The sequence below is a fragment of the Chiloscyllium plagiosum genome, unplaced genomic scaffold (genome assembly GCF_037043375.1).
Source record: "Chiloscyllium plagiosum isolate Xiang-an unplaced genomic scaffold, Cpla_swu_hap1 HiC_scaffold_17, whole genome shotgun sequence".
NCBI classification, from domain to species: Eukaryota; Metazoa; Chordata; class Chondrichthyes; order Orectolobiformes; family Hemiscylliidae; genus Chiloscyllium; species Chiloscyllium plagiosum.
The window spans coordinates 5300271-5322838 of NW_028270155.1; the positions used below are offsets into that span (position 1 = coordinate 5300271).

At 59.9% G+C, this 22568-nt stretch overlaps 1 protein-coding gene across 2 annotated transcripts in view; it reads left to right on the forward strand.

Annotated features, from left to right (window-relative positions):
• The window catches only part of cdh16 (cadherin 16, KSP-cadherin), a 178661-nt gene that overhangs the window by 122645 nt on the left and 33448 nt on the right, over window positions 1-22568 (forward strand). The gene's annotated exons all lie outside the window — the stretch shown is intronic.

Consider the following 22568-nt stretch of genomic DNA (forward strand, 5'->3'; position numbering starts at 1 on the left):
TGTCTCTCTCTCCGTGTCCCTGTCTCTCTCTCCATGTCCCTGTCTCTCTCTCCGTGTCCCTCTCTCTCTGCGTGTCCCTGTCTCTCTCTGCGTGTCCCCGTCTCTCTCTGCGTGTCCCCGTCTCCCTTTGCCTGTCCCTGTCTCTCTCTGCGTGTCCCTGTCTCCCTTTGCATGTCCCTGTCTCTCTCTGCGTGTCCCTGTCTCCCTCTGCGTGTCCCTGTCTCCCTCTGCGTGTCCCTGTCTCTCTCTGCGTGTCCCTGTCTCCCTCCGCGTGTCCCCGTCTCTCTCCGTGTGTCCCTATCTCTCCGTGTCCCTGTCTCCCTCCACGTGTCCCTGTCTCCCTCTGCACGTCCCTGTCTCTCTCTGCGTGTCCCTGTCTCCCTTTGCGTGTTCCTGACTCTCTCCGTGTGTCCCTGTCTCCCTCCACGTGTCCCTGTCTCCCTTTGCATGTCCCTGTCTCTCACCGTGTCCCTGTCTCTCTCTGCGTGTCCCTGTCTCTCTCTGCGTGTCCCTGTCTCCCTCCGTGTATCCCTGTCTCTCTCTGCGTGTCCCTGTCTCTCTCTGCGTGTCCCTGTCTCTCTCTCCGTGTCCCTGTCTCTCTCTCCGTGTCCCTGTCTCTCTCTGCGTGTCCCTGTCTCCCTCCGTGTGTCCCTGTCTCTCTCTGCGTGTCCCTGTCTCTCACTCCGTGTCCCTGTCTCTCTCTCTCCGTGTCCCTGTCTCTCTCTCCGTGTCCCTGTCTCTCTCTCCATGTCCCTGTCTCTCTCTCCGTGTCCCTGTCTCTCTCTCTCCGTGTCCCTGTCTCTCTCTGCGTGTCCCTGTCTCCCTCCGTGTGTCCCTGTCTCTCTCTCTCCGTGTCCCTGTCTCTCTCTCCGTGTCCCTGTCTCTCTCTCCGTGTCCCTGTCTCTCTCTCTCCGTGTCCCTGTCTCTCTCTCCGTGTCCCTGTCTCTCTCTCCATGTCCCTGTCTCTCTCCGTGTCCCTGTCTCTCTCTCTCCGTGTCCCTGTCTCTCTCTCCGTGTCCCTGTCTCTCTCTCCGTGTCCCTGTCTCTCTCTCCGTGTCCCTGTCTCTCTCTCTCCGTGTCCCTGTCTCTCTCTCTCCGTGTCCCTGTCTCTCTCCGTGTCCCTGTCTCTCTCCGTGTCCCTGTCTCTCTCTCCGTGTCCCTGTCTCTCTTTCCGTGTCCCTGTCTCTCTCTTTCCGTGTCCCTGTCTCTCTCTCCGTGTCCCTGTCTCTCTCTCCGTGTCCCTGTCTCTCTCTTTCCGTGTCCCTGTCTCTCTCTCTCCGTGTCCCTGTCTCTCTCTCCGTGTCCCTGTCTCTCTCTCTCCGTGTCCCTGTCTCTCTCCGCGTGTCCCTGTCTCTCTCCGCGCGTGCCTGTCTCCCTCCGCGTGTCCCTGTCACCCTCCGCCTGACCCTGTCTCTCTCTGCGTGTCCCTGTCTCCCTGTGCATGTCCCTGTCTCTCTCTGCGTGTCCCTGTCTCTCTCTGCGTGTCCCCGTCTCCCTTTGCCTGTCCCTGTCTCTCTCTGCGTGTCCCTGTCTCCCTTTGCATGTCCCTGTCTCTCTCTGCGTGTCCCTGTCTCCCTCTGCGTGTCCCTGTCTCCCTCTGCGTGTCCCTGTCTCTCTCTGCGTGTCCCTGTCTCCCTCCGCGTGTCCCCGTCTCTCTCCGTGTGTCCCTATCTCTCCGTGTCCCTGTCTCCCTCCACGTGTCCCTGTCTCCCTCTGCACGTCCCTGTCTCTCTCTGCGTGTCCCTGTCTCCCTTTGCGTGTTCCTGACTCTCTCCGTGTGTCCCTGTCTCCCTCCACGTGTCCCTGTCTCCCTTTGCATGTCCCTGTCTCTCTCCGTGTCCCTGTCTCTCTCTCTCCGTGTCCCTGTCTCTCTCCGTGTCCCTGTCTCTCTCCGTGTCCCTGTCTCTCTCTCCGTGTCCCTGTCTCTCTCCGTGTCCCTGTCTCTCTCTCTCCGTGTCCCTGTCTCTCTCCGTGTCCCTGTCTCTCGCTCCGTGTCCCTGTCTCTCTCTCTCCGTGTCCCTGTCTCTCTCTCCGTGTCCCTGTCTCTCTCTCTCCGTGTCCCTGTCTCTCTCTCCGTGTCCCTGTCTCTCTCCGTGTCCCTGTCTCTCTCTCTCCGTGTCCCTCTCTCTCTGCGTGTCCCTGTCTCTCTCTGCGTGTCCCCGTCTCTCTCTGCGTGTCCCCGTCTCCCTTTGCCTGTCCCTGTCTCTCTCTGCGTGTCCCTGTCTCCCTTTGCATGTCCCTGTCTCTCTCTGCGTGTCCCTGTCTCCCTCTGCGTGTCCCTGTCTCCCTCTGCGTGTCCCTGTCTCTCTCTGCGTGTCCCTGTCTCCCTCCGCGTGTCCCCGTCTCTCTCCGTGTGTCCCTATCTCTCCGTGTCCCTGTCTCCCTCCACGTGTCCCTGTCTCCCTCTGCACGTCCCTGTCTCTCTCTGCGTGTCCCTGTCTCCCTTTGCGTGTTCCTGACTCTCTCCGTGTGTCCCTGTCTCCCTCCACGTGTCCCTGTCTCCCTTTGCATGTCCCTGTCTCTCTCCGTGTCCCTGTCTCTCTCTGCGTGTCCCTGTCTCTCTCTGCGTGTCACTGTCTCCCTCCGTGTGTCCCTGTCTCTCTCTGCGTGTCCCTGTCTCTCTCTCCGTGTCCCTGTCTCTCTCTCTGTGTCCCTGTCTCTCTCTCCGTGTCCCTGTCTCTCTCTGCGTGTCCCTGTCTCTCTCCGTGTCCCTGTCTCTCTCTCCGTGTCCCTGTCTCTCTCTCTCCGTGTCCCTGTCTCTCTCTCCGTGTCCCTGTCTCTCGCTCCGTGTCCCTGTCTCTCTCTCCGTGTCCCTGTCTCTCTCTCTCCGTGTCCCTGTCTCTCTCTCTCCGTGTCCCTGTCTCTCTCTCCGTGTCCCTGTCTCTCTCCGTGTCCCTGTCTCTCTCTCTCCGTGTCCCTCTCTCTCTCCGTGTCCCTGTCTCTCTCTCTCCGTGTCCCTGTCTCTCTCTCTCCGTGTCCCTGTCTCTCTCTCTCCGTGTCCCTGTCTCTCTCCGTGTCCCTGTCTCTCTCTCTCCGTGTCCCTGTCTCTCTCTCTCCGTGTCCCTGTCTCTCTCTCTCCGTGTCCCTGTCTCTCTCCGTGTCCCTGTCTCTCTCTCTCCGTGTCCCTGTCTCTCTCTCTCCGTGTCCCTGTCTCTCTCTCCGTGTCCCTGTCTCTCTCCGTGTCCCTGTCTCTCTCTCTCCGTGTCCCTCTCTCTCTCCGTGTCCCTGTCTCTCTCTCTCCGTGTCCCTGTCTCTCTCTCTCCGTGTCCCTCTCTCTCTCCGTGTCCCTGTCTCTCTCTCTCTCCGTGTCCCTGTCTCTCTCTCTCCGTGTCCCTGTCTCTCTCCGTGTCCCTGTCTCTCTCTCTCCGTGTCCCTGTCTCTCTCTCTCCGTGTCCCTGTCTCTCTCTCTCTCCGTGTCCCTGTCTCTCTCTCCGTGTCCCTGTCTCTCGCTCCGTGTCCCTGTCTCTCTCTCCGTGTCCCTGTCTCTCTCTCCGTGTCCCTGTCTCTCTCCGTGTCCCTGTCTCTCTCTCTCCGTGTCCCTGTCTCTCTCCGTGTCCCTGTCTCTCTCTCCGTGTCCCTGTCTCTCTCTCCGTGTCCCTGTCTCTCGCTCCGTGTCCCTGTCTCTCTCCGTGTCCCTGTCTCTCTCTCTCCGTGTCTCTGTCTCTCTCTCCGTGTCCCTGTCTCTCTCTCTCCGTGTCCCTGTCTCTCTCCGTGTCCCTGTCTCTCTCTCTCCGTGTCCCTGTCTCTCTCTCTCCGTGTCCCTGTCTCTCTCTCTCCGTGTCCCTGTCTCTCTCTCTCTCCGTGTCCCTGTCTCTCGCTCCGTGTCCCTGTCTCTCTCTCCGTGTCCCTGTCTCTCTCTCCGTGTCCCTGTCTCTCTCCGTGTCCCTGTCTCTCTCTCTCCGTGTCCCTGTCTCTCTCCGTGTCCCTGTCTCTCTCTCCGTGTCCCTGTCTCTCTCTCCGTGTCCCTGTCTCTCGCTCCGTGTCCCTGTCTCTCTCTGTGTCCCTGTCTCTCTCTCTCCGTGTCTCTGTCTCTCTCTCCGTGTCCCTGTCTCTCTCTCTCCGTGTCCCTGTCTCTCTCCGTGTCCCTGTCTCTCTCTCTCCGTGTCCCTGTCTCTCTCTCTCCGTGTCCCTGTCTCTCTCTCTCTCCGTGTCCCTGTCTCTCTCTCTCCGTGTCCCTGTCTCTCTCCGTGTCCCTGTCTCTCTCTCTCCGTGTCCCTGTCTCTCTCTCTCCGTGTCCCTGTCTCTCTTTCTCTCCGTGTCCCTGTCTCTCTCTCCGTGTCCCTGTCTCTCTCTCCGTGTCCCTGTCTCTCTCTCCGTGTCCCTGTCTCTCTCCGTGTCCCTGTCTCTCTCTCTCCGTGTCCCTGTCTCTCTCTCCGTGTCCCTGTCTCTCTCTCTCCGTGTCCCTGTCTCTCTCCGTGTCCCTGTCTCTCTCTCCGTGTCCCTGTCTCTCGCTCCGTGTCCCTGTCTCTCTCTCTCCGTGTCTCTGTCTCTCTCTCCGTGTCCCTGTCTCTCTCTCCGTGTCCCTGTCTCTCTCCGTGTCCCTGTCTCTCTCTCTCCGTGTCCCTGTCTCTCTCCGTGTCCCTGTCTCTCTCCGTGTCCCTGTCTCTCTCTCTCCGTGTCCCTGTCTCTCTCTCTCTCCGTGTCCCTGTCTCTCTCTCCGTGTCCCTGTCTCTCTCTCTCCGTGTCCCTGTCTCTCTCTCTCCGTGTCCCTGTCTCTCTCTCTCCGTGTCCCTGTCTCTCTCCGTGTCCCTGTCTCTCTCTCTCCGTGTCCCTGTCTCTCTCCGTGTCCCTGTCTCTCTCTCTCCGTGTCCCTGTCTCTCTCCGCGTGTCCCTGTCTCTCTCCGCGCGTGCCTGTCTCCCTCCGCGTGTCCCTGTCACCCTCCGCCTGACCCTGTCTCTCTCTGCGTGTCCCTGTCTCCCTGTGCATGTCCCTGTCTCTCTCTGCGTGTCCCTGTCTCTCTCTGCGTGTCCCCGTCTCCCTTTGCCTGTCCCTGTCTCTCTCTGCGTGTCCCTGTCTCCCTTTGCATGTCCCTGTCTCTCTCTGCGTGTCCCTGTCTCCCTCTGCGTGTCCCTGTCTCCCTCTGCGTGTCCCTGTCTCTCTCTGCGTGTCCCTGTCTCCCTCCGCGTGTCCCCGTCTCTCTCCGTGTGTCCCTATCTCTCCGTGTCCCTGTCTCCCTCCACGTGTCCCTGTCTCCCTCTGCACGTCCCTGTCTCTCTCTGCGTGTCCCTGTCTCCCTTTGCGTGTTCCTGACTCTCTCCGTGTGTCCCTGTCTCCCTCCACGTGTCCCTGTCTCCCTTTGCATGTCCCTGTCTCTCTCCGTGTCCCTGTCTCTCTCTCTCCGTGTCCCTGTCTCTCTCCGTGTCCCTGTCTCTCTCCGTGTCCCTGTCTCTCTCTCCGTGTCCCTGTCTCTCTCCGTGTCCCTGTCTCTCTCTCTCCGTGTCCCTGTCTCTCTCTCCGTGTCCCTGTCTCTCTCTCTCCGTGTCCCTGTCTCTCTCTCCGTGTCCCTGTCTCTCTCCGTGTCCCTGTCTCTCTCTCTCCGTGTCCCTCTCTCTCTGCGTGTCCCTGTCTCTCTCTGCGTGTCCCCGTCTCTCTCTGCGTGTCCCCGTCTCCCTTTGCCTGTCCCTGTCTCTCTCTGCGTGTCCCTGTCTCCCTTTGCATGTCCCTGTCTCTCTCTGCGTGTCCCTGTCTCCCTCTGCGTGTCCCTGTCTCCCTCTGCGTGTCCCTGTCTCTCTCTGCGTGTCCCTGTCTCCCTCCGCGTGTCCCCGTCTCTCTCCGTGTGTCCCTATCTCTCCGTGTCCCTGTCTCCCTCCACGTGTCCCTGTCTCCCTCTGCACGTCCCTGTCTCTCTCTGCGTGTCCCTGTCTCCCTTTGCGTGTTCCTGACTCTCTCCGTGTGTCCCTGTCTCCCTCCACGTGTCCCTGTCTCCCTTTGCATGTCCCTGTCTCTCTCCGTGTCCCTGTCTCTCTCTGCGTGTCCCTGTCTCTCTCTGCGTGTCCCTGTCTCTCTCTCTGTGTCCCTGTCTCTCTCTCTGTGTCCCTGTCTCTCTCTCCGTGTCCCTGTCTCTCTCTGCGTGTCCCTGTCTCTCTCCGTGTCCCTGTCTCTCTCTCCGTGTCCCTGTCTCTCTCTCTCCGTGTCCCTGTCTCTCTCTCCGTGTCCCTGTCTCTCGCTCCGTGTCCCTGTCTCTCTCTCCGTGTCCCTGTCTCTCTCTCTCCGTGTCCCTGTCTCTCTCTCTCCGTGTCCCTGTCTCTCTCTCCGTGTCCCTGTCTCTCTCCGTGTCCCTGTCTCTCTCTCTCCGTGTCCCTCTCTCTCTCCGTGTCCCTGTCTCTCTCTCTCCGTGTCCCTGTCTCTCTCTCTCCGTGTCCCTGTCTCTCTCCGTGTCCCTGTCTCTCTCTCTCCGTGTCCCTGTCTCTCTCTCTCCGTGTCCCTGTCTCTCTCCGTGTCCCTGTCTCTCTCTCTCCGTGTCCCTGTCTCTCTCTCTCCGTGTCCCTGTCTCTCTCTCTCCGTGTCCCTGTCTCTCTCCGTGTCCCTGTCTCTCTCTCTCCGTGTCCCTGTCTCTCTCTCTCCGTGTCCCTGTCTCTCTCTCCGTGTCCCTGTCTCTCTCCGTGTCCCTGTCTCTCTCTCTCCGTGTCCCTCTCTCTCTCCGTGTCCCTGTCTCTCTCTCTCCGTGTCCCTGTCTCTCTCTCTCCGTGTCCCTCTCTCTCTCCGTGTCCCTGTCTCTCTCTCTCTCCGTGTCCCTGTCTCTCTCTCTCCGTGTCCCTGTCTCTCTCCGTGTCCCTGTCTCTCTCTCTCCGTGTCCCTGTCTCTCTCTCTCCGTGTCCCTGTCTCTCTCTCTCTCCGTGTCCCTGTCTCTCTCTCCGTGTCCCTGTCTCTCGCTCCGTGTCCCTGTCTCTCTCTCCGTGTCCCTGTCTCTCTCTCCGTGTCCCTGTCTCTCTCCGTGTCCCTGTCTCTCTCTCCGTGTCCCTGTCTCTCTCTCCGTGTCCCTGTCTCTCGCTCCGTGTCCCTGTCTCTCTCTCTCCGTGTCTCTGTCTCTCTCTCCGTGTCCCTGTCTCTCTCTCTCCGTGTCCCTGTCTCTCTCCGTGTCCCTGTCTCTCTCTCTCCGTGTCCCTGTCTCTCTCTCTCCGTGTCCCTGTCTCTCTCTCTCTCCGTGTCCCTGTCTCTCTCTCTCCGTGTCCCTGTCTCTCTCCGTGTCCCTGTCTCTCTCTCTCCGTGTCCCTGTCTCTCTCTCTCCGTGTCCCTGTCTCTCTTTCTCTCCGTGTCCCTGTCTCTCTCTCCGTGTCCCTGTCTCTCTCTCCGTGTCCCTGTCTCTCTCTCCGTGTCCCTGTCTCTCTCTCCGTGTCCCTGTCTCTCTCCGTGTCCCTGTCTCTCTCTCTCCGTGTCCCTGTCTCTCTCCGTGTCCCTGTCTCTCTCTCCGTGTCCCTGTCTCTCTCTCCGTGTCCCTGTCTCTCGCTCCGTGTCCCTGTCTCTCTCTCTCCGTGTCTCTGTCTCTCTCTCCGTGTCCCTGTCTCTCTCTCCGTGTCCCTGTCTCTCTCCGTGTCCCTGTCTCTCTCTCTCCGTGTCCCTGTCTCTCTCCGTGTCCCTGTCTCTCTCCGTGTCCCTGTCTCTCTCTCTCCGTGTCCCTGTCTCTCTCTCTCTCCGTGTCCCTGTCTCTCTCTCCGTGTCCCTGTCTCTCTCTCTCCGTGTCCCTGTCTCTCTCTCTCCGTGTCCCTGTCTCTCTCTCTCCGTGTCCCTGTCTCTCTCCGTGTCCCTGTCTCTCTCTCTCCGTGTCCCTGTCTCTCTCCGTGTCCCTGTCTCTCTCTCTCCGTGTCCCTGTCTCTCTCCGTGTCCCTGTCTCTCTCTCCGTGTCCCTGTCTCTCTCTCCGTGTCCCTGTCTCTCTCTCTCCGTGTCCCTGTCTCTCTCCGTGTCCCTGTCTCTCTCTCTCCGTGTCCCTGTCTCTCTCCGTGTCCCTGTCTCTCTCTCTCCGTGTCCCTGTCTCTCTCTCTCCGTGTCCCTGTCTCTCTCCGTGTCCCTGTCTCTCTCTCCATGTCCCTGTCTCTCTCTCCGTGTCCCTGTCTCTCTCCGTGTCCCTGTCTCTCTCTCTCCGTGTCCCTCTCTCTCTCCGTGTCCCTGTCTCTCTCCGTGTCCCTGTCTCTCTCTCTCCGTGTCCCTGTCTCTCTCTCTCCGTGTCCCTGTCTCTCTCCGTGTCCCGGTCTCTCTCTCCGTGTCCCTGTCTCTCTCTCTCCGTGTCCCTGTCTCTCTCTCTCCGTGTCCCTGTCTCTCTCTCCGTGTCCCTGTCTCTCTCCGTGTCCCTGTCTCTCTCTCTCCGTGTCCCTGTCTCTCTCTCTCCGTGTCCCTGTCTCTCTCTCCGTGTCCCTGTCTCTCTCCGTGTCCCTGTCTCTCTCCGTGTCCCTGTCTCTCTCTCTCCGTGTCCCTGTCTCTCTCCGTGTCCCTGTCTCTCTCTCTCCGTGTCCCTGTCTCTCTCCGTGTCCCTGTCTCTCTCTCTCCGTGTCCCTGTCTCTGTCCGTGTCCCTGTCTCTCTCTCTCCGTGTCCCTGTCTCTCTCTCTCTCCGTGTCCCTGTCTCTCTCTCCGTGTCCCTGTCTCTCTCTCTCCGTGTCCCTGTCTCTCTCTCTCCGTGTCCCTGTCTCTCTCCGTGTCCCTGTCTCTCTCCGTGTCCCTGTCTCTCTCTCTCCGTGTCCCTGTCTCTCTCTCCGTGTCCCTGTCTCTCTCTCTCCGTGTCCCTGTCTCTCTCTCCGTGTCCCTGTCTCTCTCTCTCTGTGTCCCTGTCTCTCTCTCTCCGTGTCCCTGTCTCTCTCTCTCCGTGTCCCTGTCTCTCTCTCCGTGTGTCCCTGTCTCTCTCTCCGTGTCCCTGTCTCTCTCTCCGTGTGTCCCTGTCTCTCTCTCCGTGTCCCTGTCTCTCTCTCTGTGTCCCTGTCTCTCTCTCTCTGTGTCCCTGTCTCTCTCTCTCTCCGTGTCCCTGTCTCTCTCCGTGTCCCTGTCTCTCTCCGTGTCCCTGTCTCTCTCTCCGTGTCCCTGTCTCTCTCTCTCCGTGTCCCTGTCTCTCTCTCCGTGTCCCTGTCTCTCTCTCTCTGTGTCCCTGTCTCTCTCTCTCCGTGTCCCTGTCTCTCTCTCTCCGTGTCCCTGTCTCTCTCTCCGTGTCCCTGTCTCTCTCTCCGTGTGTCCCTGTCTCTCTCTCCGTGTCCCTGTCTCTCTCTCCGTGTGTCCCTGTCTCTCTCTCCGTGTCCCTGTCTCTCTCTCCGTGTCCCTGTCTCTCTCTCTGTGTCCCTGTCTCTCTCTCTCTCCGTGTCCCTGTCTCTCTCTCTCCGTGTCCCTGTCTCTCTCTCCGTGTCCCTGTCTCTCTCTCTGTGTCCCTGTCTCTCTCCGTGTCCCTGTCTCTCTCTCTGTGTCCCTGTCTCTCTCTCTGTGTCCCTGTCTCTCTCTCTCTCCGTGTCCCTGTCTCTCTCTCTCTGTGTCCCTGTCTCTCTCCGTGTCCCTGTCTCTCTCTCTGTGTCCCTGTCTCTCTCTCTCCGTGTCCCTGTCTCTCTCCGTGTCCCTGTCTCTCTCTCTCCGTGTCCCTGTCTCTCTCTCTCCGTGTCCCTGTCTCTCTCAGTGTCCCTGTCTCTCTCTCTCCGTGTCCGTGTCTCTCTCCGTGTCCCTGTCTCTCTCTCTCCGTGTCCCTGTCTCTCTCTCCGTGTCCCTGTCTCTCTCTCTGTGTCCCTGTCTCTCTCTCCGTGTCCCTGTCTCTCTCTCTCCGTGTCCCTGTCTCTCTCTCTGTGTCCCTGTCTCTCTCTCCGTGTCCCTGTCTCTCTCTCTGTGTCCCTGTCTCTCTCTCCGTGTCCCTGTCTCTCTCTCTCTCCGTGTCCCTGTCTCTCTCTCTCCGTGTCCCTGTCTCTCTCCGTGTCCCTGTCTCTCTCTCTCCGTGTCCCTGTCTCTCTCTCCGTGTCCCTGTCTCTCTCTCTGTGTCCCTGTCTCTCTCTCTCCGTGTCCCTGTCTCTCTCTCTCCGTGTCCCTGTCTCTCTCTCTCCGTGTCCCTGTCTCTCTCTCTCCGTGTCCCTGTCTCTCTCTCTCCGTGTCCCTGTCTCTCTCTCTGTGTCCCTGTCTCTCTCTCTCCGTGTCCCTGTCTCTCTCCGTGTCCCTGTCTCTCTCTCTCCGTGTCCCTGTCTCTCTCTCTCCGTGTCCCTGTCTCTCTCCGTGTCCCTGTCTCTCTCTCTCCGTGTCCCTGTCTCTCTCTCCGTGTCCCTGTCTCTCTCTCTGTGTCCCTGTCTCTCTCTCCGTGTCCCTGTCTCTCTCTCTCTCCGTGTCCCTGTCTCTCTCTCTCCGTGTCCCTGTCTCTCTCCGTGTCCCTGTCTCTCTCTCTCCGTGTCCCTGTCTCTCTCTCCGTGTCCCTGTCTCTCTCTCCGTGTCCCTGTCTCTCTCCGTGTCCCTGTCTCTCTCAGTGTCCCTGTCTCTCTCTCTCCGTGTCCCTGTCTCTCTCCGTGTCCCTGTCTCTCTCTCTCCGTGTCCCTGTCTCTCTCCGTGTCCCTGTCTCTCTCTCCGTGTCCCTGTCTCTCTCTCTGTGTCCCTGTCTCTCTCTCCGTGTCCCTGTCTCTCTCTCTCTCCGTGTCCCTGTCTCTCTCTCTCCGTGTCCCTGTCTCTCTCCGTGTCCCTGTCTCTCTCTCTCCGTGTCCCTGTCTCTCTCTCCGTGTCCCTGTCTCTCTCTCTCCGTGTCCCTGTCTCTCTCTCTCCGTGTCCCTGTCTCTCTCTCCGTGTCCCTGTCTCTCTCTCTCCGTGTCCCTGTCTCTCTCTCTCCGTGTCCCTGTCTCTCTCCGTGTCCCTGTCTCTCTCTCCGTGTCCCTGTCTCTCTCTCTCCGTGTCCCTGTCTCTCTCTCTCCGTGTCCCTGTCTCTCTCTCTCTCCGTGTCCCTGTCTCTCTCTCTCCGTGTCCCTGTCTCTCTCTCCGTGTCCCTGTCTCTCTCCGTGTCCCTGTCTCTCTCTCTCCGTGTCCCTGTCTCTCTCCGTGTCCCTGTCTCTCTCCGTGTCCCTGTCTCTCTCTCTCCGTGTCCCTGTCTCTCTCTCCGTGTCCCTCTCTCTCTCCGTGTCCCTGTCTCTCTCTCTCCGTGTCCCTGTCTCTCTCTCTCCGTGTCCCTGTCTCTCTCCGTGTCCCTGTCTCTCTCTCCGTGTCCCTGTCTCTCTCTCTCCGTGTCCCTGTCTCTCTCTCTCCGTGTCCCTGTCTCTCTCTCCGTGTCCCTGTCTCTCTCTCTCCGTGTCCCTGTCTCTCTCCGTGTCCCTGTCTCTCTCTCCGTGTCCCTGTCTCTCTCCGTGTCCCTGTCTCTCTCTCCGTGTCCCTGTCTCTCTCTCTCCGTGTCCCTGTCTCTCTCTCTCCGTGTCCCTGTCTCTCTCTCTCCGTGTCCCTGTCTCTCTCTCTCCGTGTCCCTGTCTCTCTCTCCGTGTCCCTGTCTCTCTCTCTCCGTGTCCCTGTCTCTCTCCGTGTCCCTGTCTCTCTCTCCGTGTCCCTGTCTCTCTCTCCGTGTCCCTGTCTCTCTCTCTCCGTGTCCCTGTCTCTCTCTCCGTGTCCCTGTCTCTCTCTCCGTGTCCCTGTCTCTCTCTCTCCGTGTCCCTGTCTCTCTCCGTGTCCCTGTCTCTCTCTCCGTGTCCCTGTCTCTCTCTCTCCGTGTCCCTGTCTCTCTCTCTCCGTGTCCCTGTCTCTCTCTCCGTGTCCCTGTCTCTCTCCGTGTCCCTGTCTCTCTCTCTCCGTGTCCCTGTCTCTCTCTCTCCGTGTCCCTGTCTCTCTCTCCGTGTCCCTGTCTCTCTCTCTCCGTGTCCCTGTCTCTCTCTCTCCGTGTCCCTGTCTCTCTCTCCGTGTCCCTGTCTCTCTCCGTGTCCCTGTCTCTCTCTCTCCGTGTCCCTGTCTCTCTCCGTGTCCCTGTCTCTCTCCGTGTCCCTGTCTCTCTCCGTGTCCCTGTCTCTCTCTCTCCGTGTCCCTGTCTCTCTCCGTGTCCCTGTCTCTCTCCGTGTCCCTGTCTCTCTCTCTCCGTGTCCCTGTCTCTCTCTCCGTGTCCCTCTCTCTCTCCGTGTCCCTGTCTCTCTCTCTCCGTGTCCCTGTCTCTCTCTCTCCGTGTCCCTGTCTCTCTCTCTCTGTGTCCCTGTCTCTCTCCGTGTCCCTGTCTCTCTCTCTCCGTGTCCCTGTCTCTCTCTCCGTGTCCCTGTCTCTCTCCGTGTCCCTGTCTCTCTCTCCGTGTCCCTGTCTCTCTCTCTCCGTGTCCCTGTCTCTCTCTCTCCGTGTCCCTGTCTCTCTCTCCGTGTCCCTGTCTCTCTCTCTCCGTGTCCCTGTCTCTCTCTCTCCGTGTCCCTGTCTCTCTCTCCGTGTCCCTGTCTCTCTCCGTGTCCCTGTCTCTCTCTCTCCGTGTCCCTGTCTCTCTCTCCGTGTCCCTGTCTCTCTCCGTGTCCCTGTCTCTCTCTCTCCGTGTCCCTGTCTCTCTCCGTGTCCCTGTCTCTCTCCGTGTCCCTGTCTCTCTCCGTGTCCCTGTCTCTCTCTCTCCGTGTCCCTGTCTCTCTCCGTGTCCCTGTCTCTCTCTCTCCGTGTCCCTGTCTCTCTCTCCGTGTCCCTGTCTCTCTCTCCGTGTCCCTGTCTCTCTCCGTGTCCCTGTCTCGCTCTCTCCGTGTCCCTGTCTCTCTCTCCGTGTCCCTGTCTCTCTCTCTCCGTGTCCCTGTCTCTCTCTCTCCGTGTCCCTGTCTCGCTCTCTCCGTGTCCCTGTCTCTCTCTCTCCGTGTCCCTGTCTCTCTCTCCGTGTCCCTGTCTCTCTCTCTCCGTGTCCCTGTCTCTCTCTCCGTGTCCCTGTCTCTCTCTCTCCGTGTCCCTGTCTCTCTCCGTGTCCCTGTCTCTCTCTCCGTGTCCCTGTCTCTCTCCGTGTCCCTGTCTCTCTCCGTGTCGCTGTCTCTCTCTGCGTGTCCCTGTCTCTCTCCGTGTCCCTGTCTCTCTCTCTCCGTGTCCCTGTCTCTCTCTCCGTGTCCCTGTCTCTCTCTCTCCGTGTCCCTCTCTCTCTCCGTGTCCCTGTCTCTCTCTCCGTGTCCCTGTCTCTCTCTCTCCGTGTCCCTGTCTCTCTCTCCGTGTCCCTGTCTCTCTCTCCGTGTCCCTGTCTCTCTCTCTCCGTGTCCCTGTCTCTCTCTCTCCGTGTCCCTGTCTCTCTCTCCGTGTCCCTGTCTCTCTCTCTCCGTGTCCCTGTCTCTCTCTCTCCGTGTCCCTGTCTCTCTCTCTCCGTGTCCCTGTCTCTCTCTCCGTGTCCCTGTCTCTCTCTCTCCGTGTCCCTGTCTCTCTCTCTCCGTGTCCCTGTCTCTCTCCGTGTCCCTGTCTCTCTCTCTCCGTGTCCCTGTCTCTCTCCGTGTCCCTGTCTCTCTCTCCGTGTCCCTGTCTCTCTCTCCGTGTCCCTGTCTCTCTCTCTGTGTCCCTGTCTCTCTCCGTGTCCCTGTCTCTCTATCCGTGTCCCTGTCTCTCTCTCCGTGTCCCTGTCTCTCTCCGTGTCCCTGTCTCTCTCTCCGTGTCCCTGTCTCTCTCTCCGTGTCCCTGTCTCTCTCTCTGTGTCCCTGTCTCTCTCCGTGTCCCTGTCTCTCTATCCGTGTCCCTGTCTCTCTCTCCGTGTCCCTGTCTCTCTCTCTCCGTGTCCCTCTCTCTCTCCGTGTCCCTGTCTCTCTCTCCGTGTCCCTGTCTCTCTCTCCGTGTCCCTGTCTCTCTCTCTCCGTGTCCCTGTCTCTCTCTCCGTGTCCCTGTCTCTCTCTCTCCGTGTCCCTGTCACTCTCTCTCCGTGTCCCTGTCTCTCTCTCCGTGTCCCTGTCTCTCTCTCCGTGTCCCTGTCTCTCTCTCTCCGTGTCCCTGTCACTCTCTCTCCGTGTCCCTGTCTCTCTCTCTCCGTGTCCCTGTCTCTCTCTCCGTGTCCCTGTCTCTCTCTCCGTGTCCCTGTCTCTCTCTCTGTGTCCCTGTCTCTCTCCGTGTCCCTGTCTCTCTCTCCGTGTCCCAGTCTCTCTCTCCGTGTCCCTGTCTCTCTCTCCGTGTCCCTGTCTCTCTCCGTGTCCCTGTCTCTCTATCCGTGTCCCTGTCTCTCTCTCCGTGTCCCTGTCTCTCTCTCTCCGTGTCCCTGTCTCTCTCTCTCCGTGTCCCTGTCTCTCTCTCCGTGTCCCTCTCTCTCTCCGTGTCCCTGTCTCTCTCTCCGTGTCCCTCTCTCTCTCCGTGTCCCTGTCTCTCTCTCTCCGTGTCCCTGTCTCTCTCTCTCCGTGTCCCTGTCTCTCTCCGTGTCCCTGTCACTCTCTCTCCGTGTCCCTGTCTCTCTCTCTGTGTCCCTGTCTCTCTCTCCGTGTCCCTGTCTCTCTCCGTGTCCCTGTCTCTCTCTCTGTGTCCCTGTCTCTCTCTCCGTGTCCCTGTCTCTCTCCGTGTCCCTGTCTCTCTCTCTCCGTGTCCCTGTCTCTCTCCGTGTCCCTGTCTCTCTCTCCGTGTCCCTGTCTCTCTCTCCGTGTCCCTGTCTCTCTCCGTGTCCCTGTCTCTCTATCCGTGTCCCTGTCTCTCTCTCCGTGTCCCTGTCTCTCTCTCTCCGTGTCCCTGTCTCTCTCTCTCCGTGTCCCTGTCTCTCTCCGTGTCCCTGTCTCTTTCTCTCCGTGTCCCTGTCACTCTCTCTCCGTGTCCCTGTCTCTCTCCGTGTCCCTGTCTCTCTCTCCGTGTCCCTGTCTCTTTCTCCGTGTCCCTGTCTCTCTCTCTCTCCGTGTCCCTGTCTCTCTCTCTCCGTGTCCCTGTCTCTCTCTCTCTCCGTGTCCCTGTCTCTCTCTGCGTGTCCCTGTCTCTCTCTGCGTGTCCCCGTCTCTCTCTGCGTGTCCCCGTCTCCCTTTGCCTGTCCCTGTCTCTCTCTGCGTGTCCCTGTCTCCCTTTGCCTGTCCCTGTCTCTCTCTGCGTGTCCCTGTCTCCCTTTGCATGTCCCTGTCTCTCTCTGCGTGTCCCTGTCTCCCTCTGCGTGTCCCTGTCTCCCTCTGCGTGTCCCTGTCTCTCTCTCCGTGTCCCTGTCTCTCTCTCTCCGTGTCCCTGTCTCTCTCTCCGTGTCCCTGTCTCTCTCCGTGTCCCTGTCTCTCTCTCTCCGTGTCTCTGTCTCTCTCTCTCCATGTCCCTGTCTCTCTCCGTGTCCCTGTCACTCTCTCCGTGTCCCTGTCTCTCTCTCTCCGTGTCCCTGTCTCTCTCTCTCCGTGTCCCTGTCTCTCTCTCTCCGTGACCGTGTCTCTCTCTCCGTGTCCCTGTCTCTCTCTCCGTGTCCCTGTCTCTCTCTCTCCGTGTCCCTGTCTCTCTCTCTCCGTGTCCCTGTCTCTCTCTGCGTGTCCCTGTCTCCCTGTGCATGTCCCTGTCTCTCTCTGCGTGTCCCTATCTCTCTCTGCGTGTCCCCGTCTCTCTCTGCGTGTCCCCGTCTCCCTTTGCCTGTCCCTGTCTCTCTCTGCGTGTCCCTGTCTCCCTTTGCATGTCCCTGTCTCTCTCTGCGTGTCCCTGTCTCCCTCTGCGTGTCCCTGTCTCCCTCTGCGTGTCCCTGTCTCTCTCTGCGTGTCCCTGTCTCCCTCCGCGTGTCCCCGTCTCTCTCCGTGTGTCCCTATCTCTCCGTGTCCCTGTCTCCCTCCACGTGTCCCTGTCTCCCTCTGCACGTCCCTGTCTCTCTCTGCGTGTCCCTGTCTCCCTTTGCGTGTTCCTGACTCTCTCCGTGTGTCCCTGTCTCCCTCCACGTGTCCCTGTCTCCCTTTGCATGTCCCTGTCTCTCTCCGTGTCCCTGTCTCTCTCTGCGTGTCCCTGTCTCTCTCTCCGTGTCCCTGTCTCTCTCTCTGTGTCCCTGTCTCTCTCTCCGTGTCCCTGTCTCTCTCCGTGTGTCCCTGTCTCTCTCTGCGTGTCCCTGTCTCTCTCCGTGTCCCTGTCTCTCTCCGTGTCCCTGTCTCTCTCTCTCCGTGTCCCTGTCTCTCTCTCCGTGTCCCTGTCTCTCTCTCCATGTCCCTGTCTCTCGCTCCGTGTCCCTGTCTCTCTCTCTCCGTGTCCCTGTCTCTCTCTCCGTGTCCCTGTCTCTCTCTCCATGTCCCTGTCTCTCTCTCCGTGTCCCTGTCTCTCTCCGTGTCCCTGTCTCTCTCTCTCCGTGTCCCTCTCTCTCTCCGTGTCCCTGTCTCTCTCTCTCCGTGTCCCTGTCTCACTCTCTCCGTGTCCCTGTCTCTCTCTCCGTGTCCCTGTCTCTCTCTCTCCGTGTCCCTGTCTCTCTCTCTCCGTGTCCCTGTCTCTCTCTCTCCGTGTCCCTGTCTCTCTCTCTCCGTGTCCCTGTCTCTCTCTCTCCGTGTCCCTGTCTCTCTCTCCGTGTCCCTGTCTCTCTCTCTCCGTGTCCCTGTCTCTCTCTCTCCGTGTCCCTGTCTCTCTCTCTCCGTGTCCCTGTCTCTCTCTCCGTGTCCCTGTCTCTCTCTCCATGTCCCTGTCTCTCTCTCCGTGTCCCTGTCTCTCTCTCCGTGTCCCTGTCTCTCTCTCTCCGTGTCCCTCTCTCTCTCTCCGTGTCCCTGTCTCTCTCTCCGTGTCCCTGTCTCTCTCTCTCCGTGTCCCTGTCTCTCTCTCTCCGTGTCCCTGTCTCTCTCTCCGTGTCCCTGTCTCTCTCTCCATGTCCCTGTCTCTCTCTCCGTGTCCCTGTCTCTCTCCGTGTCCCTGTCTCTCTCTCTCCGTGTCCCTCTCTCTCTCCGTGTCCCTGTCTCTCTCTCTCCGTGTCCCTGTCTCTCTCTCCGTGTCCCTGTCTCTCTCTCCGTGTCCCTGTCTCTCTCTCCATGTCCCTGTCTCTCTCTCCGTGTCCCTGTCTCTCTCCGTGTCCCTGTCTCTCTCTCTCCGTGTCCCTCTCTCTCTCCGTGTCCCTGTCTCTCTCTCTCCGTGTCCCTGTCTCACTCTCTCCGTGTCCCTGTCTCTCTCTCCGTGTCCCTGTCTCTCTCTCTCCGTGTCCCTGTCTCTCTCTCTCCGTGTCCCTGTCTCTCTCTCTCCGTGTCCCTGTCTCTCTCACTCCGTGTCCCTGTCTCTCTCTCTCCGTGTCCCTGTCTCTCTCTCTCCGTGTCCCTGTCTCTCTCTCCGTGTCCCTGTCTCTCTCTCTCCGTGTCCCTGTCTCTCTCTCTCCGTGTCCCTGTCTCTCTCTCCGTGTCCCTGTCTCTCTCCGTGTCCCTGTCTCTCTCTCTCCGTGTCCCTGTCTCTCTCCGTGTCCCTGTCTCTCTCTGCGTGTCCCTGTCTCTCTCTGCGTGTCCCCGTCTCTCTCTGCGTGTCCCCGTCTCCCTTTGCCTGTCCCTGTCTCTCTCTGCGTGTCCCTGTCTCCCTTTGCCTGTCCCTGTCTCTCTCTGCGTGTCCCTGTCTCCCTTTGCATGTCCCTGTCTCTCTCTGCGTGTCCCTGTCTCCCTCTGCGTGTCCCTGTCTCCCTCTGCGTGTCCCTGTCTCTCTCTCCGTGTCCCTGTCTCTCTCTCTCCGTGTCCCTGTCTCTCTCTCCGTGTCCCTGTCTCTCTCCGTGTCCCTGTCTCTCTCTCTCCGTGTCTCTGTCTCTCTCTCTCCATGTCCCTGTCTCTCTCCGTGTCCCTGTCACTCTCTCCGTGTCCCTGTCTCTCTCTCTCCGTGTCCCTGTCTCTCTCTCTCCGTGTCCCTGTCTCTCTCTCTCCGTGACCGTGTCTCTCTCTCCGTGTCCCTGTCTCTCTCTCCGTGTCCCTGTCTCTCTCTCTCCGTGTCCCTGTCTCTCTCTCTCCGTGTCCCTGTCTCTCTCTGCGTGTCCCTGTCTCCCTGTGCATGTCCCTGTCTCTCTCTGCGTGTCCCTATCTCTCTCTGCGTGTCCCCGTCTCTCTCTGCGTGTCCCCGTCTCCCTTTGCCTGTCCCTGTCTCTCTCTGCGTGTCCCTGTCTCCCTTTGCATGTCCCTGTCTCTCTCTGCGTGTCCCTGTCTCCCTCTGCGTGTCCCTGTCTCCCTCTGCGTGTCCCTGTCTCTCTCTGCGTGTCCCTGTCTCCCTCCGCGTGTCCCCGTCTCTCTCCGTGTGTCCCTATCTCTCCGTGTCCCTGTCTCCCTCCACGTGTCCCTGTCTCCCTCTGCACGTCCCTGTCTCTCTCTGCGTGTCCCTGTCTCCCTTTGCGTGTTCCTGACTCTCTCCGTGTGTCCCTGTCTCCCTCCACGTGTCCCTGTCTCCCTTTGCATGTCCCTGTCTCTCTCCGTGTCCCTGTCTCTCTCTGCGTGTCCCTGTCTCTCTCTCCGTGTCCCTGTCTCTCTCTCTGTGTCCCTGTCTCTCTCTCCGTGTCCCTGTCTCTCTCTCTCCGTGTCCCTGTCTCTCTCTGCGTGTCCCTGTCTCTCTCCGTGTCCCTGTCTCTCTCCGTGTCCCTGTCTCTCTCTCTCCGTGTCCCTGTCTCTCTCTCCGTGTCCCTGTCTCTCTCTCCATGTCCCTGTCTCTCGCTCCGTGTCCCTGTCTCTCTCTCTCCGTGTCCCTGTCTCTCTCTCTCCGTGTCCCTGTCTCTCTCCGTGTCCCTGTCTCTCTCTCTCCGTGTCCCTCTCTCTCTCCATGTCCCTGTCTCTCTCTCTCCGTGTCCCTGTCTCTCTCTCTCCGTGTCCCTGTCTCTCTCCGTGTCCCTGTCTCTCTCCGTGTCCCTGTCTCTCTCTCTCCGTGTCCCTGTCTCTCTCTCCGTGTCCCTGTCTCTCGCTCCGTGTCCCTGTCTCTCTCTCTCCGTGTCCCTGTCTCTCTCTCTCCGTGTCCCTGTCTCTCTCCGTGTCCCTGTCTCTCTCTCTCCGTGTCCCTCTCTCTCTCCATGTCCCTGTCTCTCTCTCTCCGTGTCCCTGTCTCTCTCTCTCCGTGTCCCTGTCTCTCTCCGTGTCCCTGTCTCTCTCCGTGTCCCTGTCTCTCTCCGTGTCCCTGTCTCTCTCTCTCCGTGTCTCTGTCTCTCTCTCTCCATGTCCCTGTCTCTCTCCGTGTCCCTGTCACTCTCTCCGTGTCCCTGTCTCTCTCTCTCCGTGTCCCTGTCTCTCTCTCTCCGTGTCCCTGTCTCTCTCTCTCCGTGACCGTGTCTCTCTCTCCGTGTCCCTGTCTCTCTCTCCGTGTCCCTGTCTCTCTCTCTCCGTGTCCCTGTCTCTCTCTCTCCGTGTCCCTGTCTCTCTCTCTCCGTGTCCCTGTCTCTCTCTCCGTGTCCCTGTCTCTCTCCGTGTCCCTGTCTCTCTCACTCCGTGTCCCTGTCTCTCTCTCTCCGTGTCCCTGTCTCTCTCTCTCCGTGTCCCTGTCTCTCTCCGTGTCCCTGTCTCTCTCCGTGTCCCTGTCTCTCTCTCTCCGTGTCCCTGTCTCTCTCTCTCCGTGTCCCTGTCTCTCTCTCTCCGTGTCCCTGTCTCTCTCTCTCCGTGTCCCTGTCTCTCTCTCCGTGTCCCTGTCTCTCTCCGTGTCCCTGTCTCTCTCTCCGTGTCCCTGTCTCTCTCTCTCCGTGTCCCTGTCTCTCTCCGTGTCCCTGTCTCTCTCCGTGTCCCTGTCTCTCTCTCTCCGTGTCCCTGTCTCTCTCCGTGTCCCTGTCTCTCTCTCTCCGTGTCCCTGTCTCTCTCTCTCCGTGTCCCTGTCTCTCTCTCTCCGTGTCCCTGTCTCTCTCTCTCCGTGTCCCTGTCTCTCTCTCCGTGTCCCTGTCTCTCTCTCTCCGTGTCCCTGTCTCTCTCTCTCCGTGTCCCTGTCTCTCTCTCCGTGTCCCTGTCTCTCTCTCTCCGTGTCCCTGTCTCTCTCTCCGTGTCCCTGTCTCTCTCTCTCCGTGTCCCTGTCTCTCTCCGTGTCCCTGTCTCTCTCTCTCCGTGTCCCTGTCTCTCTCTCTCCGTGTCCCTGTCTCTCTCTCCGTGTCCCTGTCTCTCTCTCTCCGTGTCCCTGTCTCTCTCTCTCCGTGTCCCTGTCTCTCTCTCCGTGTCCCTGTCTCTCTCTCTCCGTGTCCCTGTCTCTCTCTCCGTGTCCCTGTCTCTCTCTCTCCGTGTCCCTGTCTCTCTCCGTGTCCCTGTCTCTCTCTCTCTCCGTGTCCCTGTCTCTCTCCGTGTCCCTGTCTCTCTCTCTCCGTGTCCCTGTCTCTCTCTCTCCGTGTCCCTGTCTCTCTCTCCGTGTCCCTGTCTCTCTCTCTCCGTGTCCCTGTCTCTCTCCGTGTCCCTGTCTCTCTCTCTCTCCGTGTCCCTGTCTCTCTCTCCGTGTCCCTGTCTCTCTCCGTGTCCCTGTCTCTCTCTCTCCGTGTCCCTGTCTCTCTCTCTCCGTGTCCCTGTCTCTCTCTCCGTGTCCCTGTCTCTCTCTCTCCGTGTCCCTGTCTCTCTCCGTGTCCCTGTCTCTCTCTCTCCGTGTCCCTGTCTCTCTCTCCGTGTCCCTGTCTCTCTCTCTCCGTGTCCCTGTCTCTCTCTCCGTGTCCCTGTCTCTCTCTCTCCGTGTCCCTGTCTCTCTCCGTGTCCCTGTCTCTCTCTCTCTCCGTGTCCCTGTCTCTCTCTCCGTGTCCCTGTCTCTCTCCGTGTCCCTGTCTCTCTCTCTCCGTGTCCCTGTCTCTCTCTCTCCGTGTCCCTGTCTCTCTCTCCGTGTCCCTGTCTCTCTCTCTCCGTGTCCCTGTCTCTCTCCGTGTCCCTGTCTCTCTCCGTGTCCCTGTCTCTCTCTCTCCGTGTCCCTGTCTCTCTCTCCGTGTCCCTGTCTCTCTCTCCGTGTCCCTGTCTCTCTCCGTGTCCCTGTCTCTCTCTCTCCGTGTCCCTGTCTCTCTCTCTCCGTGTCCCTGTCTCTCTCCGTGTCCCTGTCTCTCTCTCTCCGTGTCCCTGTCTCTCTCCGTGTCCCTGTCTCTCTCTCTCCGTGTCCCTGTCTCTCTCTCCGTGTCCCTGTCTCTCTCTCTCCGTGTCCCTGTCTCTCTCTCTCCGTGTCCCTGTCTCTCTCCGTGTCCCTGTCTCTCTCTCCGTGTCCCTGTCTCTCTCCGTGTCCCTGTCTCTCTCTCTCCGTGTCCCTGTCTCTCTCTCTCCGTGTCCCTGTCTCTCTCCGTGTCCCTGTCTCTCTCTCTCCGTGTCCCTGTCTCTCTCTCTCCGTGTCCCTGTCTCTCTCCGTGTCCCTGTCTCTCTCTCCGTGTCCCTGTCTCTCTCTCCGTGTCCCTGTCTCTCTCTCCGTGTCCCTGTCTCTCTCCGTGTCCCTGTCTCTCTCTCTCCGTGTCCCTGTCTCTCTCTCCGTGTCCCTGTCTCTCTCCGTGTCCCTGTCTCTCTCTCTCCGTGTCCCTGTCTCTCTCTCTCCGTGTCCCTGTCTCTCTCTCTCCGTGTCCCTGTCTCTCTCTCCGTGTCCCTGTCTCTCTCTCTCCGTGTCCCTGTCTCTCTCCGTGTCCCTGTCTCTCTCTCTCCGTGTCCCTGTCTCTCTCCATGTCCCTGTCTCTCTCCGTGTCCCTGTCTCTCTCTCTCCGTGTCCCTGTCTCTCTCTCCGTGTCCCTGTCTCTCTCCGTGTCCCTGTCTCTCTCTCTCCGTGTCCCTGTCTCTCTCCGTGTCCCTGTCTCTCTCCGTGTCCCTGTCTCTCTCTCCGTGTCCCTGTCTCTCTCTCCGTGTCCCTGTCTCTCTCTCTCCGTGTCCCCTCTCTCTCTCCGTGTCCCTGTCTCTCTCTCCGTGTCCCTGTCTCTCTCTCCGTGTCCCTGTCTCTCTCTCTCCGTGTCCCTGTCTCTCTCCGTGTCCCCTCTCTCTCTCCGTGTCCCTGTCTCTCTCTCCGTGTCCCTGTCTCTCTCTCTCCGTGTCCCTGTCTCTCTCCGTGTCCCCTCTCTCTCTCCGTGTCCCTGTCTCTCTCTCCGTGTCCCTGTCTCTCTCCGTGTCCCCTCTCTCTCTCCGTGTCCCTGTCTCTCTCTCCGTGTCCCTGTCTCTCTCTCCGTGTCCCTGTCTCACTCCGTGTCCCTGTCTCACTCCGTGTCCCTGTCTCTCTCTCTCCGTGTCCCTGTCTCTCTCCGTGTCCCCTCTCTCTCTCCGTGTCCCTGTCTCTCTCTCGGTGTCCCTGTCTCTCTCTCCGTGTCCCTGTCTCTCTCCGTGTCCCTGTCTCTCTCCGTGTCCCTGTCTCTCTCTCCGTGTCCCTGTCTCTCTCTCCGTGTCCCTGTCTCTCTCTCTCCGTGTCCCTGTCTCTCTCTCCGTGTCCCTGTCTCTCTCTCTCCGTGTCCCTGTCTCTCTCTCCGTGTCCCTGTCTCTCTCTCCGTGTCCCTGTCTCACTCCGTGTCCCTGTCTCTCTCTCCGTGTCCCTGTCTCTCTCTCTCCGTGTCCCTGTCTCTCTCTCCGTGTCCCTGTCTCTCTCTCTCCGTGTCCCTGTCTCTCTCTCCGTGTCCCTGTCTCTCTCCGTGTCCCTGTCTCTCTCTCTCCGTGTCCCTGTCTCTCTCTCCGTGTCCCTGTCTCTCTCCGTGTCCCTGTCTCTCTCTCTCCGTGTCCCTGTCTCTCTCCGTGTCCCTCTCTCTCTCTCCGTGTCCCTGTCTCTCTCCGTGTCCCTGTCTCTCTCTCTCCGTGTCCCTGTCTCTCTCTCTCTCCGTGTCCCTGTCTCTCTCCGTGTCCCTGTCTCTCTCTCCGTGTCCCTGTCTCTCTCTCTCCGTGTCCCTGTCTCTCTCTCCGTGTCCCTGTCTCTCTCTCTCCGTGTCCCTGTCTCTCTCT